Below are 14,187 nucleotides of genomic sequence, written 5' to 3' on the forward strand. Positions count from 1 at the left end.
AACAGACTTGGCTCCTTCTGTATGAGACCTACTGGAAGATTTAATCTGAGGAGATGGCTTGTGTCAGCAGCTGTCACAGAACCTGTGGTCTGTTCGGGAATCTGGGGCAGCTGCTGTGCTGAAATCCTATTTCTTTTTCATGGGGAAATGAGAATATCATTGGAATTTATTTTCTTTGAAGTGCTTCAGCCTTTTTATTTCTAATTTCAGATGTCAGCAGCCTGTTTGGAATGACTAAAAGATGCAGAGAATATTCCATTGAGCTCTTAATATCTGGGGTATTCCCCAGTAGCAAGAATGTTTTAAGCACAGCTGGGTGGGGAGCAACCATTCATTATGCCAGGTGCCATAAAACTCAAAAGGAAAACACTCTCCAGGCTTATGTGAAGCTTCCATATGTTTTCCTGCAAAGTGATTTATGGAAGGTTTCCTACAAGGAACATGGACTCTGGACTCCATCCGTGACACTTTAGACCCTTTTCCCCAAGTTAGACCTTGATGAACACATGTTCAGCCTCTCTCAGGTCTCCAAATGTGCCATCTTTCCTCCCATTACTCCAATAGCTTGGGAATCTCCATTTCTAGAGAAAGGTTTTCCTACTTAAAAATGGCTGACTATGTAAGGGACATTTTCCCACATGAATGGAAGCCCAGATTTCCTAAATGTACTTGTTACTTTGTTTTTACATCCTAGATTCACTTTAATATACAGTATATGTCTATTTAAAATGTTGACCATATATATTATATATATCTGGGCTTCCTATGTGTTTTCTGGGTTAAAAAATAACACAGTGCAGTAGGATACTCTGGGACAGAGATTACAGGATATCCTGGCTTCCATTTCACTTTGGTGTCCAAGCTCCGAGCAGAGAGTGGCTTACAGCGGGCTCTGCCTTAGCAGATTGAGAAGAGTCAGAGTGTAATTATTAGGAATACAAGTTGGCTGATGCCATTAAACCAGAATTGTAGTGAACTTGTGCATGTTCCTAATGCTTCTAACATTTTTACCACACCATAAAATGGGGACTGTAATGGTGTCTTCTGCAGAGGAATGTTGTGAGAGTAAAGGGAAACCATACATATTAGGTGGTTAACATAATGCTTACTATTAATAAAATTAGGCCTGGCACCTGACTTCACTGAAATATACTCTGCAAATCTTAAAATAGTCATCATTATAAGTAAGTGTCAAAAGTTTGCAGGAAAGATAAAAAGTGATGTCAACAAGTTCTCCCCCCTTTATAAATTTATTTATTTTTTATTTACATCCAATTTAGTTAGCATATAGTGCAACAATGAGTTCAGGAGTAAATTCTTTAATTCCCCTTACCCATTTAGCCCAATTCCTCTCCCACAATCCCTCCGGTAACCCTCTGTTTGTTCTCTATATTTAAGAGTCTCTTATGTTTTATCCCCCTCCATGTTTTTATATTATTTTTGCTTCCCTTCCCTTATGTTCATCTGTTTTGTATCTTAAGGTCCTCATATGAGTGAAGAAGTCATATGATATTTGTCTTTGTCTTACTAATTTCCCTTAACATAATACCCTCCCGTTCCATCCACATAGTTGCAAATGGCAAGATTTCATTCTTTTTGATTGCCGAGTAATCATCCATTGTGTGTGTGTGTGTGTGCGCGTGCATACACACATAAAGAATATATATATTCTTTATCCATTCATCCATCGATGGACATTTGGGCTCTTACCATACTTTGGCTATTGTTGGTAGTGCTTTTATAACCATTGGGGTTCATGTGTCCCTTCAAAACAGCACACCTGTATCCCTTGGATAAATACCTAGTAGTGTAATTGCTGGGTCATAGGGTAGTTCTATTTTGAACTTTTTGAGGAACCTCCATACTGTTTCCCAGAGTGGCTGCACCAGCTTGCATTGCCACCAACAATGCAAAAGAGATCCTCTTTCTCCACATCCTCGCCAACATCTGTGTTGCTTGAGTTGTTAATGTTAGACATTATGACAGGTGTAAGGTGGTATCTCGTGGTGGTTTTGGTTTGTATTTACCTGAGGATGAGTGATGTTGAGCATTTTTTCATGTGTCTGTTAGCTATCTGGGTGTCTTCTTTGGAGAACAAGTCCGTTTTTTAAAAGAAAAACTTTGGGGGAAAATGTGCTGTAAAATCCAAATTGTATGTATGCATCCATATGGTACCTATAATTACTATTTGATAAGTAAGTATTTAAAAAGTAATAATCCATGCAAAAGATTCTGTGAAATATATAATGATATGTCAATATTAAGTGTTACATATTTTTAACTTTATTTTTGAGAGGGTGTGCATGTGCAGGGGAGGGGTGGAGAAGGACAGAATCCCAGCAGGCTTCACACTGTCAGCACAGATCTGGACACAGGGTTCAATCCCATGAACAGTGAGATCATGACCTGATTCTTCTGTATAATGAAATGGAAAGCGGCTGGTGCAAATTTTCTTATAAGCAGTCCCATATTCCACTGGTCTCTCAGAGTTCAAAATTAATTTTGCAGTGTAAGGGTCCCTAAATATATCATCCCATCTCTGTGCTGGGATCATCCCATCTGAGCGCTGGTTGTTTTCACATTTGAACTGAATGAGGTGCAATCTTTCACCCCATCAATTAATCTGCAGTTGTACATTTTAATGCAATATTGTTTCTTGTAGCCATTATGCACTAAACACTGTTCAGAAAAGGCGCACTTTGATAAAAAAATAAAACAGAAGATGGACACACCCGCTTAATCTCGAGGAGCCCAGATGCCTAGTAGGATGACAAAGAATGGAGATAACCCACTTCCAGGCTGGGCAGAGCGTGATAAGTGCTACCACAGCACTTACTCTCTGGAGTAGGAGGCACAGAGGAGGACAAGAGTAATTCTTTCTGTTCAAGGTTTTCAGTGAAGCTTGCTTTTCAGCGAAGTGCACCCCAACTCTTTTCTCTGCAGGCTGGAATTTCACACAATTTTTAAAACTTGGGTAAGAACACTTAACATGACATTTATTCTCTTAACAGATATTTTTAAGGTTTTACTTATTTTTTTAAAATAACCTCTACACCCAATGTGGGGCTTGAACTTAGAACCCTGACATCAAGAGTTGCATGCTCTACCAACTGAGCCAGCCAGGTGCTCCTAATCACACTTATGATAAGCATATTATATCCTAGATTGTCATGACTAAGCCAGTCAGGTGTCCCTTAACAGATTTTGAGTCTACAATGTCATATTGTTCTTTACAGGAAGAGAATCGTACAGCAAATCTCTAGGACTTATTCATCTTGCATAACTGAACTTTTGTACAAGTTGGTTAGCAACTCCCTATATCCTCTTCCACTCTGGCATCTGGCAACCACCAATCTCTTTACTTCTGTGAATACTCTGCTTTGGTAGAAAACTTTGAAAAAAATTGATAAAACTCATTTGCTTATTTGTTTCCATGATCTCTTTTACATATTTCATATAAGTTGAATCAGGCAGTATTTGTACTTCTGTGACTTACTTCATTTACTGTAATATTCCCGAGGTTCATGCATATTGTCTCACGTAGCAGAATCACCTTCTTTTTTTTTTTTTATTATTTTTTTTAAGTTTGTTTATTCTTGAGAGATAGAGACAGAGCATGAGCAGGGGAGGGCGAGAAAAAGGGGGAGACACAGAATTCGAAGCAGGCTCCAGGCTCTGAGCTGTCAGTACAGAGCCCGATGCGGGGCCCGAACCCACCAACCACGAGATCATGACCTGAGCCGAAGCCAGATGCTCAAGCGACTGAGCCACCCAGGCGCCCCTGGATCGCCTTCTTTTTAAAGGCTGAATAATATTCCATTTATGTACGTACCACATTTGCTTTTACCACTCATCTGTCAATGGACACTTAGTTTGTGTCCACAACTTGGCTCTTGGAAATAGTGTTGCAATGAGCATGGGAGTCGTAATTCTTTCAAGGTCAGGATTTCATTTTTTATGGATAAATACCCAGAAATGGAATTGGTGTTCTACTCTTAATTTTTTGAGGAACTTTCATAGTGTTTTCTACAGCACCTGCACAATTTAGCATTCCAACTCAAGTGTTCAAGTCTTTCAGTTTATCCATATCCTCACCAACAGGTCCTATGTTTTTCTGATCATGGGCATTTTAACAGCTGTGATGTGATAGCTCTTTGCGGTTTTGATTTGCATTTCCCTGATGATTAATGATGCTGAACATCTTCCCATGTACTTGTTATTTGTATCTTGTCTTTGGAGAAATGTCTGTTAAAGTCTGTAGCCTGATTTTTTAATGATGTTATTTATGTTTTCTGCTATTGAATTGTAGGAGTTTATTATATACGTTGAATATCAGTCCTTTATCAGAAATAAGGTCTGCAAATATTTTCTCCCATTCTGCACTCCACTGTTTCACTCTCAATTGTTTTCTTTGCCATGCAGAAGCTTTCTAGTTTAATGTGATCCCACTTGGCTAATTATGCACTTGTTGCCTGTGACTGGAGTCCTGTCTTACATTTTGAAAATCTTTCACCCATTTGTAACCTAAGAACATACTTAAACAGAAAACAAAACAAAATCAATAAACACTGAACAGAAACACTTGTTATGCTATTAGTGAGGAAAAAAAGTGCTTTTCAAAAAAAAAATTTTCAGTATCCTAAAAATGGCAAGGAATATTTTGTACATAAGAAAAATATGAAAAGTTTTACCATTCCCAAATTCTAGAGCATTTCTTTATCACCAACATCTTTTGAAGCTATTTGTTAAAGGGCAGATATTTGTTTTCCTTTTTTTTTTTAAAGTTTGTTTTTGAGAGAGAGAGAGGGAGGGAGGGAAGGAGGGAGGGACAGGGGCAGAGAGAGGGAGGTAGAGAGGGAATCCCAAGAAGCCTCTGTGCTGTCAGTGCAGAGCCCAATGCAGGGCTGGATCTCAGGAACATTGAGATCATGACCTGAGACGAAACCAGGAGTTGGATGGTCAAGTGACTGAGCGCCCCCCCCAGGCGCCCCAAGGGCAGAGCTTTTCTCATTGAAAAAAGGTGTCTGGATTTTAAATCCCATATATTATGCTTTGCAGGATAATAAGGAATTAGACACTGTAATCAGGAAACAAAAGAATCATAGCTAAATGACAGTAAAGCAGGAGCTATTCCTGAAGGAAGTATTTTATACATTTTTACTTCAGGAAAAATATCAAGAGTCTATTGATAACATTTTGACATGTTGGTAATATCCATTGCCAACTCAAATAAAGATTTCATATAATTATGTAGTGTTAGACATTCATTTTTAGAGAAAACTTGACTTCATCACATATAAAACGAAGAAACTATGAAGACATTCCTTTGCATATCGCTTACTATATTACAACCCACAAAGCCACAATACAATAAGTAACTTAGAATTTTATTAAATAACTATAAACTATTTGAATGGCTAAATGTATCTAAAACCAGCATAGTTCTCAAGACTTTCTCAAATTACTTCTTTTGATAATAGCCTTTGGCCAAACTGAAAACCAGAGCCAAATTCAGTGGAAGAAAAAATAGTATGTATTACTGTCACAATAAGGTGTTGTATGTCCCAATTATATATTCATTCACTATTGGGCAACATAAAAAATGCCAGGACATTTAAGCTAACAGTGGCATGTTTTAATTATGTAGTTCTGAGAGGGCATTTTAAATGCTTAGGTTTTCAAAATGTTTTGAAATTCTATCGGATTATGCTCCTTACTTGAGATTTTTGAAACAATTGTCTGAAAACAAAATATGGGCATTTTAGCTCTTCAAATCAGACTTGTAAAGCATACCTTTTACAAAATTTCCTGATAAATGGGCAACAGGCTGAGCAAAAATCACAACTATGGTTTTAGGTGCAAGTAATAAAAGAAAAGCCCCTAAAGACTTACTTGAAATAAATCCCCATTATAGCCCAGGGATGGAAGAGGAATTTATCTTATTCTCACCTACACAGCTATTGCCCTGGGACCTGCCTGAGGTAGCGAATCATTTTCACCCTAGGTAAGCTGGTAGCAGGCTGGCTTAAGAGGACCATGTTTCTGGGCGCCTGGGTGGCTCAGTCGGTTGAATGTCTGACTTCGGCTCAGGTCATGATGTCGCGGACCGAGTTCGAGCCCCGCGTCGGGCTCTGTGCTGACGGCTCAGAGCCTGGAGCCTGCTTCGGATTCTGTGTCTCCCTCTCTCTCTGACCCTCCCCCACTCATGCTCTGTCTCTCTCTCTCTGTCAAAAATAAATAAAACATTAAAAAAAAAAAAGGACCATGTTCCAAGAGTTTCCACTTGAACCAGGTGAAAGGAAAGCATATCATTTAATAATTGAGAACCGAATGAGTTGGCCAGCCTGACATTGTTTTTCTTTTTTTTTCCCTTTTTTTTGGCAAATGCAAGCTGCGTATGTGTACAGTATGTGACATGATTTGATAGATGTATATACACTGAAATGATTGCCATAATCAAGGTAATTAACAAACCCATCACTTCACATAGTTATTGTGTGTTTGTGTCTTGAAAACACTTAAGATCTGTTTCTTAGTAAATTTTAAGAGTTCAGTACATTGTTAACTATAATCATCATGCTATACATTAGATCCCCAGAATTTATTCCTCTTGTAACTGGAAGTTGTATCCTCTGACCAAGACCCTCTCTCTCTCCCCACCACTGAGCCTTGCCATCACTGTTCTACTCTTTGATTCTGTGAGTTCAGTTTCTTTCGATTCCATGTATAAGTGAGATCATCCGGTATTTATATTTCTGTGTCTGGCTTATTTCACTTGATGATGCTTCCAGGTTCATCCACATTGTTGGAAAAGGCAGGATTTCTTTCTATTTCACGTTTTTAATGCCATCCTGATATTTATAACCTATCACTTGCTTTGCTTTCTTCATTCATTTATTCAACAAATAATAAAAACTACAAATGTCAGATGACGTAGTCTACATATTGGAGGGGAGGAAAGGTGGAGGCAGAAAGGTCACCTGCAGAGCTATTTCTGTACCTCATTTCCATTGTGAGTGCCTTACAGGTGGCGAATGATGGAAATCCTGTCCATCATAAGGCAAGGACTGTATCAGAACCAAGATGAAAGCTCTGTTACAGGTTCATCGATTGTAGGCACTGGGTCAATATTCGGGTCGAAATACACCTGGGGACAGAGCTCAGGAGACATGGTAGTGATAAAGAGTAGAGTAGAAGTTGTGCATCTTAGATGCTTTATATATGAGTAAAATTATCACAGCTTAAATATATAATTTTGAAAATTATTTTGATATCAATAATTAGTATTTATGAGCCCTTTATTATGTCAGGCCTATGAAAACTACTTGACAGGAATTTTCTTAAGTCTCCCATGACTTCTGAATTTGTTACTAACCTTACCCTTCTTTAATAAATATGGTATCCCAGCTAGTAGCAGGATTTCCAATCAGACCTGACTCTCTCATTTCAGTGTTTGTGCTCAGATCTTAATCCTCTCTCATCCTCAGTCTCTGGGTGACTATCTGTACATGATTGGTACCCAGTCCATGTTTAACGATGACTGACTACATACTGTTTCTAATACAGGACAGTCTGAATTTGCAAACCTGTGACTGGAAAAAAATTGTAAAGATTAATTAAGAAGTAGGGGCACCTGGGTGGTTCAGTCAGTGAAGTGTCAGACTGTTGATTTAGGCTCAGGTTGTGATCTCACAGTTTGTGTAGTTGAGCCCCAGATTGGGCTCCATGCTGACAGTGAAGAACCTGCTTGGGATTCTCTCTCCCTCTCTGTCAAAATAAATAAACTTAAAAAAAAGAAGTAAAAAAAGCCACAGCAGCCAACCAAGTGCAATAAAAAAGAAAAGATTAAGAATGATAGAGTAATTTGGGGGGACATATGGCAAAAAGAGAGAGCATAAGTTCAGGGAAAGATTTTGCTCTCGCCTAAATGTTTTGAATTTGTAATAGATGGGGTAATTGGTCTGTAATTCATTTCAGGTTTCCAGGGCCAAATTGGCTTCATTTGAGGAACATGAAGATACTTGCAGCAAAATTCTTTGGGTACAAATGGCAATTTCTTAGCATGGTTCATGTTGTTAAACATCTATTCTGGGAAAGGTCCCATAGCACATCCCATGGAAGTTTTAAAGTGCATGGGTAAGACAATTCTCTCTTAAAAGACCTTTACCTGGAAGCTGGCAAGACAGGATGAAAGCATCACTAATTCTCCAAGATCTGCCATGATCTCATGCCTCAGTATCTCAGTTCCTAATTTATTTACCTTGTCCTGCCCATCCACACTGGCATCTTGAAAAGACCTTTTGCACTTAGCCATTTTTTTGCATTTGCTTTTCCACTGCCTGGGTTACTCCTCTCAAGTTGTCACCATGGCTCGTTCTCTCGGTTCTGTCAGGTTCCTGCTGAAATAATAGGTAATGAACAGGAACCAACTTCTTTGACTCTTGAATATCAAATACCAGTATTTACCTAGTTCCTTTTTCCCTCCTTTACTTTCCCCTACAGTACTTAGTACCAACTTACACATGCTTATACAACTTAGATAAATGATGCATTTATTTACAATTTACTGGCTGTCTCCACCCACTAGACTGTGACTTCTTTGAGCGGAGGAACCTATTTTGTTCATGGATGTATCTTTAGTGCCTAGAACAGAGTTAGGCGTGTAGTTGGGACTCCACAGAGAGTGAACGAATGAAAAATGAACGGATTAAGATACATGTAACAGTACAACAGCCAAATTGTTAACACAGGTGATAATCACTATGGAAATTCACAAGACACACTTGGGTATGTGCCTTTTCCTAAAGTTTTCAGTGTAAAAACTGCTCCGAGAGATACTGTCTTAGGAATATCTGTATCCAGTGACATGCCTCATGGAGTACATAACATATTCCATTGAGTATCGAATAATTGGTGGAAACGTTAGATCTCCAAGAGGAGACGTACCTTCAGCAGGGCTTTGAAAGATGAATGAGATTTAGGTGAGTGACAAGTACAAGAGATGGCATCAGTCTTGGGAATCAGATGCACATGGACATGAGCATAGTTTGCTTTGACAAGGAGTCGGGATATGCTGGCAAGAGCAGGGGCTTAAAGTTAAAAAAAAGAAAGTAAAGAGTGATAGGCTTGGGGATAAATTCTACAGGGTTTGTGTTGACAAGGATACAGCATGTAAAGTTTTTAAATGAGGCATATAGTTTTGAGCACGTGACGAAATAAGAGTTGTATGTTTAAAGAATGCATTTGACTCATAAATTCATGCACATGCATTTCTCTTCAGTGCACCTACGTCCGAGTAGCTATGTTTTGGGGATGAATATCGTCTGCTTTACCAGATTGGTGCAAGGAGAAATTAGGGTAGAGTGAGCAGATATTAAGTGTGTAGAAATAGGCTGGGTGGGTATGATAAGAATGGAAAAGAAGTGGGTGTGAGAAACAGCCAAAGGGGGTCATGGATACAAATGGTATAATTTGCCTGAGAAAATGGTTTTAGTGGGAAATCAGAAGTTGAAGCTAGGGAAGAGAAATCCAAAATGAAATGGCAGCCGGCTGGTGACAGTGTGGACAGGATGTCAAGAGAGACACCTGAGGTTGGCAATAGACATTTGGGAATTAGCAATACATAGTTGATAGTTGTGCTAATTAATATTCCCAGAGCATTTGGGATTTGTGGTTCTCATTAATTCATTTGTAAAAAAAGAGTTCACGGGGCACTCATTTGCCAAAAATTCTTCTACGCACTGAGAATGAAGCAGAGACCAAGCAGAATAAATCCCTGCCCTTATGTACTTGACATTCTAGTTAGAGACAGTAAAATAAACTGCCTACTAGATCCATGGGTGATGAATGATGGGGAGAAAAAGCTGGGCAGGAACATAGGGATTATAAGTGTGGAGGGCAGGAGGACTGCAATTTCAGAGGGGTCAGGGCAGGTCTCAATGAGAGGGTGAGCATGTCTGGAGGAGGTATGGATGTGAACTTGATGAAATCTGGGAGAGCAACTTAGAGGAAGCAAGAAAGCAAAGGCCCTGATCCCACTCCCCATGTTTAAGGAAAAGCAAGGAAGCCAGTGTGGCAGGGGTGAGAGAAAAGTAGAGGGAGGAGTAAAGGATGAGCAAAGGGCATTGTCTTGCTTGGTGGGCCAAACTTGGGGCTTACTCTGAATGAGAAGAGAAGCTGGCGAATACTTGGGAGCAGATGAGGTACATGATGGGACTTGTTTTTTAAGTTTATTTATTCTGAGAGAGCATTTGAGAGGGGAAGGGGCAGAGAGAGACAGAGAGGGAGGGAGGGAAGGAGGGAGAGGGAGAGAATCTTCAGTAGGCTCCACGCTGTCAGAGCAGAGGCCCGACCCAGGGCTCGAACTCAGGAACTGTGACATCATGACCTGAACCAAAACCAAGGGTGGGCTGCTTAACTGAGCCACCAAGGCACTGCCCTGGGAGTTGCATTTTTAAATGGATCATTCTGCTTACTCTGTTCATTATAGAGAAGTGAATCATCTGGAGCGGAGATAGGCTTAATGGCCTAGTCAAAGGCATTTTTGTTTAGACAAAATAATTTATCGATTGTGAATTCCCCCAAAACACCATCTTTCTAAGTTTCAGTTAAGTTTCCCTCATTTCCATTCAAGCACATCTCCAGCATTTTCTTTAGCATTTCTCAAAAACTCAAATCACTGCTGCCATGGAAAGTTTACCACTAGGAAGCTTCCTGGGTTATAGAGAAGATAAATGGCTAATGAATCATCTGTTCTATTGGCTATGTGTTCTCAAGTGCAGACAACATTGATCTTCCTAGATTTTATTTCATTCTTCATGGTTTTTTTTTTGTTTGTTTATTTTCTGTGTGTGTGTGTGTGTGTGTGTGTGTGAGAGAGAGAGAGAGAGAGAGAGAGAGAGAGAGAGAGAGAGAGATCTCGTGCATGTGTGTAAACAGGGAAGGGGCAGAGAGAAAGAGAGAACCTCAAACAGGCTTTGCGCTGCCAGCGCAGAACCTGATGTGGGGCGAGAACTCAAAAACCGTGAGATCAGGACCTGAGTCAAAACCAAGAGTCAGACAGAGGCTTATCCAACTGAGGCATCAGGTGCCCCTATGTGTTTTTTCTAATAAACGCTAAGATAAATGTATTTGGAGAAGTCTGTCATAGATTGCTTACACTTTCCTCTGGTGTCAATTACAGTTAGAATTCACAGTTTCTTGAGGATAACCCCTTATGTCATATATAATATGCCATATATATATATTTAATATATGTTACATATTAAAAATTGCATTTAACTGCTGTGTTATTAAAACAGCAACAAACTCCAGAAAACTCCAAGCAGGACTTTAACCTACCTTATTGTGCCAAACTTTTGAGACACGTTTCCTTTCATATTGAAATTAGTCTTAAAATCTCCAGAGTTCTAACCTAAATTTAGCTCAGATATTGCAAGTAATCATGAAGAGATAGCTACTTTAGAATATATGTGCTGCTGAAGCGAGCACGCTACTTTAGAATGTACATTGTTGGGTTTCCCTGCTTAAAATCTGTTTAATCATGAGGAAACAAAATGTCTATGATCTGGGTAAGCCTACATATCTCTTAGTCACTTCTTAATACGTTCAGTGTTTTTCACAGCGCGTTATGGTGCCATTGACAAGAGGCCATGTACTGGCTCAGTGTTCATAGATGTTGTATACAAACAAAGAAAAACTACCTAATGCCTCCCCACCCCAAAGCTAAATGAATCCAGTACACCTAGAATGAGTTATAAGTCTCTTTAATATTTGATAAACTTGTTTTAGGAATCTGAAATTTTTAATTCAAATAATTCCATAAACTAAGAAAAGTAAAACTTGGAATCTATTATGTCTGTTCCTTTGATTAGGTTATATCAAATTATCATATGATTGTTTAATGTAACCAAACTGAATGAGGCAAACACTGTGTATATTCTCAAAATTACTAATGAGAGTATCTATTTGAGTTGCAACTCCCCCCCCCCCCAAATTAAGACTTTAGTTGAAATAATTGAGGAATCATGATCACTATGAAGTCCTTTGGCAAACAAACTCTAAGATCCTTTGAGTATTTGACCTGGTGTACTGAGGTCTCTTTATAAGAAAATTTATTTTTTCTGAAAGAGAGAAGCAAACCTAGAAACAGACTCTTAACTGTAGAGAACAAACTGATAGTTACCAGAGGTGAGGGGGAGGGGGGAAGGGTAAAAGTAGTGATGGGTAGTAAAGAGTGCACTTGTGAGGAGCCCTGGGTGATATATGGAAGTTTTGTATCACCACATGGTACACCCAAAACTAATATTACACTGCTAACTAAAAGGAATTTAAACAAAAACTTTCTAAAAGCGATGAAAGATTTTTAAAAATTGTAGTCATAAATCTCATTTTTGTGAAATATTTCTCTAGAACAACCTCCCACCCTCAGTAAAGTAAAACTGATTTTATAGCTAAGGTTGTGAATTAGGTAGAACATATTTTCTTCACTGTTGCCATGTTTAAGTAGAGGACATAGGAAAATGTTCAGATTGTCACAAAGAAAGGCACATGTAAAAGACGTACCTGTTTGATTTTGTTCATTCATAACGTCATCCTTCACTCATGTTCTTTGTTTGGGACTCCTTGGGATATTTAAAAACTCACATCCAGTAAAGTCCCTGCTGCTTTGGGCAGAGGTATGGGACTTAGGAAATTTCTAAAATAATAAACAGGCCTATTTAGAAGAATATGGCTTCATATAAAAATGACTTAAAAATCTGGAGAAAACTGAAATTTTAGGAACAGATGTTTTCCTGATAGGATTTTCTAGGAAAGTGGTGAGGAAGCGGTTCATCTTCCTCCCCAGGAAATAACATGCCAGGTCTATTTCTAACAATTTCCCATGACAATACTTGAGAGATAGGAAGTGGGTGGAAATTAGTTCCTGATCTGATTTGACTGTTTCTGTCATTTACAATTCCATAGTTACTCTGCTTACCCAAGCCAACCTTCCCTGGGTATTCTTTTCAATCTTAATGTAATAACTTCCATATGCATGGCTGGGAAAGTACTTGTTCATGCTGGTGTGTAAGTGTTGATTTTATTTTTCCTAATCCTTTGTTTAGTAAAAAACTAATAGAAAATGTATTTTGTGAAGAGGTCATGGATTTGAAAGCTTTGCTTCTGAGAGAATTCCCTAAAATGTTCTGTTCTAAGAAGGACATTCAGCTCGACACAGATCATAGGGAAGATGAACCATATTCCAAACTTTAACTATAAAAGTTACAGAGGACGTGAAATGTTGCCTAGGCTTTTTATTGGAGTGACTCACAACTGTATAACAATTGCCTTTGTAGAAAACACAGACACTCTGGTACTCAAAAAAAAAAAAAAATGCCTCTCATCTTGGAGATTCAAAAGGCATTATTGGTTTTTTTATTAGAAAAGAACACTGTTGAGGAGTAGAGCCATAGGAAATACGGATACTCTCATTCACTGCTGCATTGTGAGTGTATTACATAATACTTACCATACAATAAACTCTGAATAAGTAATTGTTGCTTTGTGGGTTGACAAAAGAATGAAAGAATGGTTTCTTGATTTGTCTTTTTTTGGCAGCATGAGAAAGTTATTTGTATATTAAATATTATTTTACTCAATTTAGCAATTTGTTCATTCATTAAACGCATATTGCCTGCAATGGACCAATCCTATGTAGGTCCTAGGGAAAAATAATAAATCAGAGAGGCAATCATCCCTGATCTCATGGTGTTTACTATACAATGAATCTTTCTACCAGGTGAAAGAAGTGGAATTGTAGATGGGTATGGGAAGGGGAAAAAAATAACTACAAACAGGGAGGGAGGAAAACCGTAAGAGACTCTTAAATACAGAGAACATACTGAGGTTGGATGGGGGATGGATGTTGGGGAGGGAAAATGGGTGATGGACATTGAGGAGGGCACTTGTTGGGATGAGCAATGGGTGTTGTATGTAAGCGATGAACCATGGGAATCTACCCCAAAAACCATGTATGTTAGCCAATTTGACAGTAAATTATATTTAAACAAATAACTACTGTTGTGACTAATTTAGAATTAGATGGATGCTTTCCGGTTGATTAGTGCTTTGCTTAGCATGTTATCATTTCTGAAGTTGAGTTACACATCGATAGTATCTGGAGGGCTTGTGAAACACATTTTCAAC

The sequence above is a fragment of the Panthera uncia genome, chromosome A2 (genome assembly GCF_023721935.1).
Source record: "Panthera uncia isolate 11264 chromosome A2, Puncia_PCG_1.0, whole genome shotgun sequence".
Lineage (NCBI taxonomy): Eukaryota > Metazoa > Chordata > Mammalia > Carnivora > Felidae > Panthera > Panthera uncia.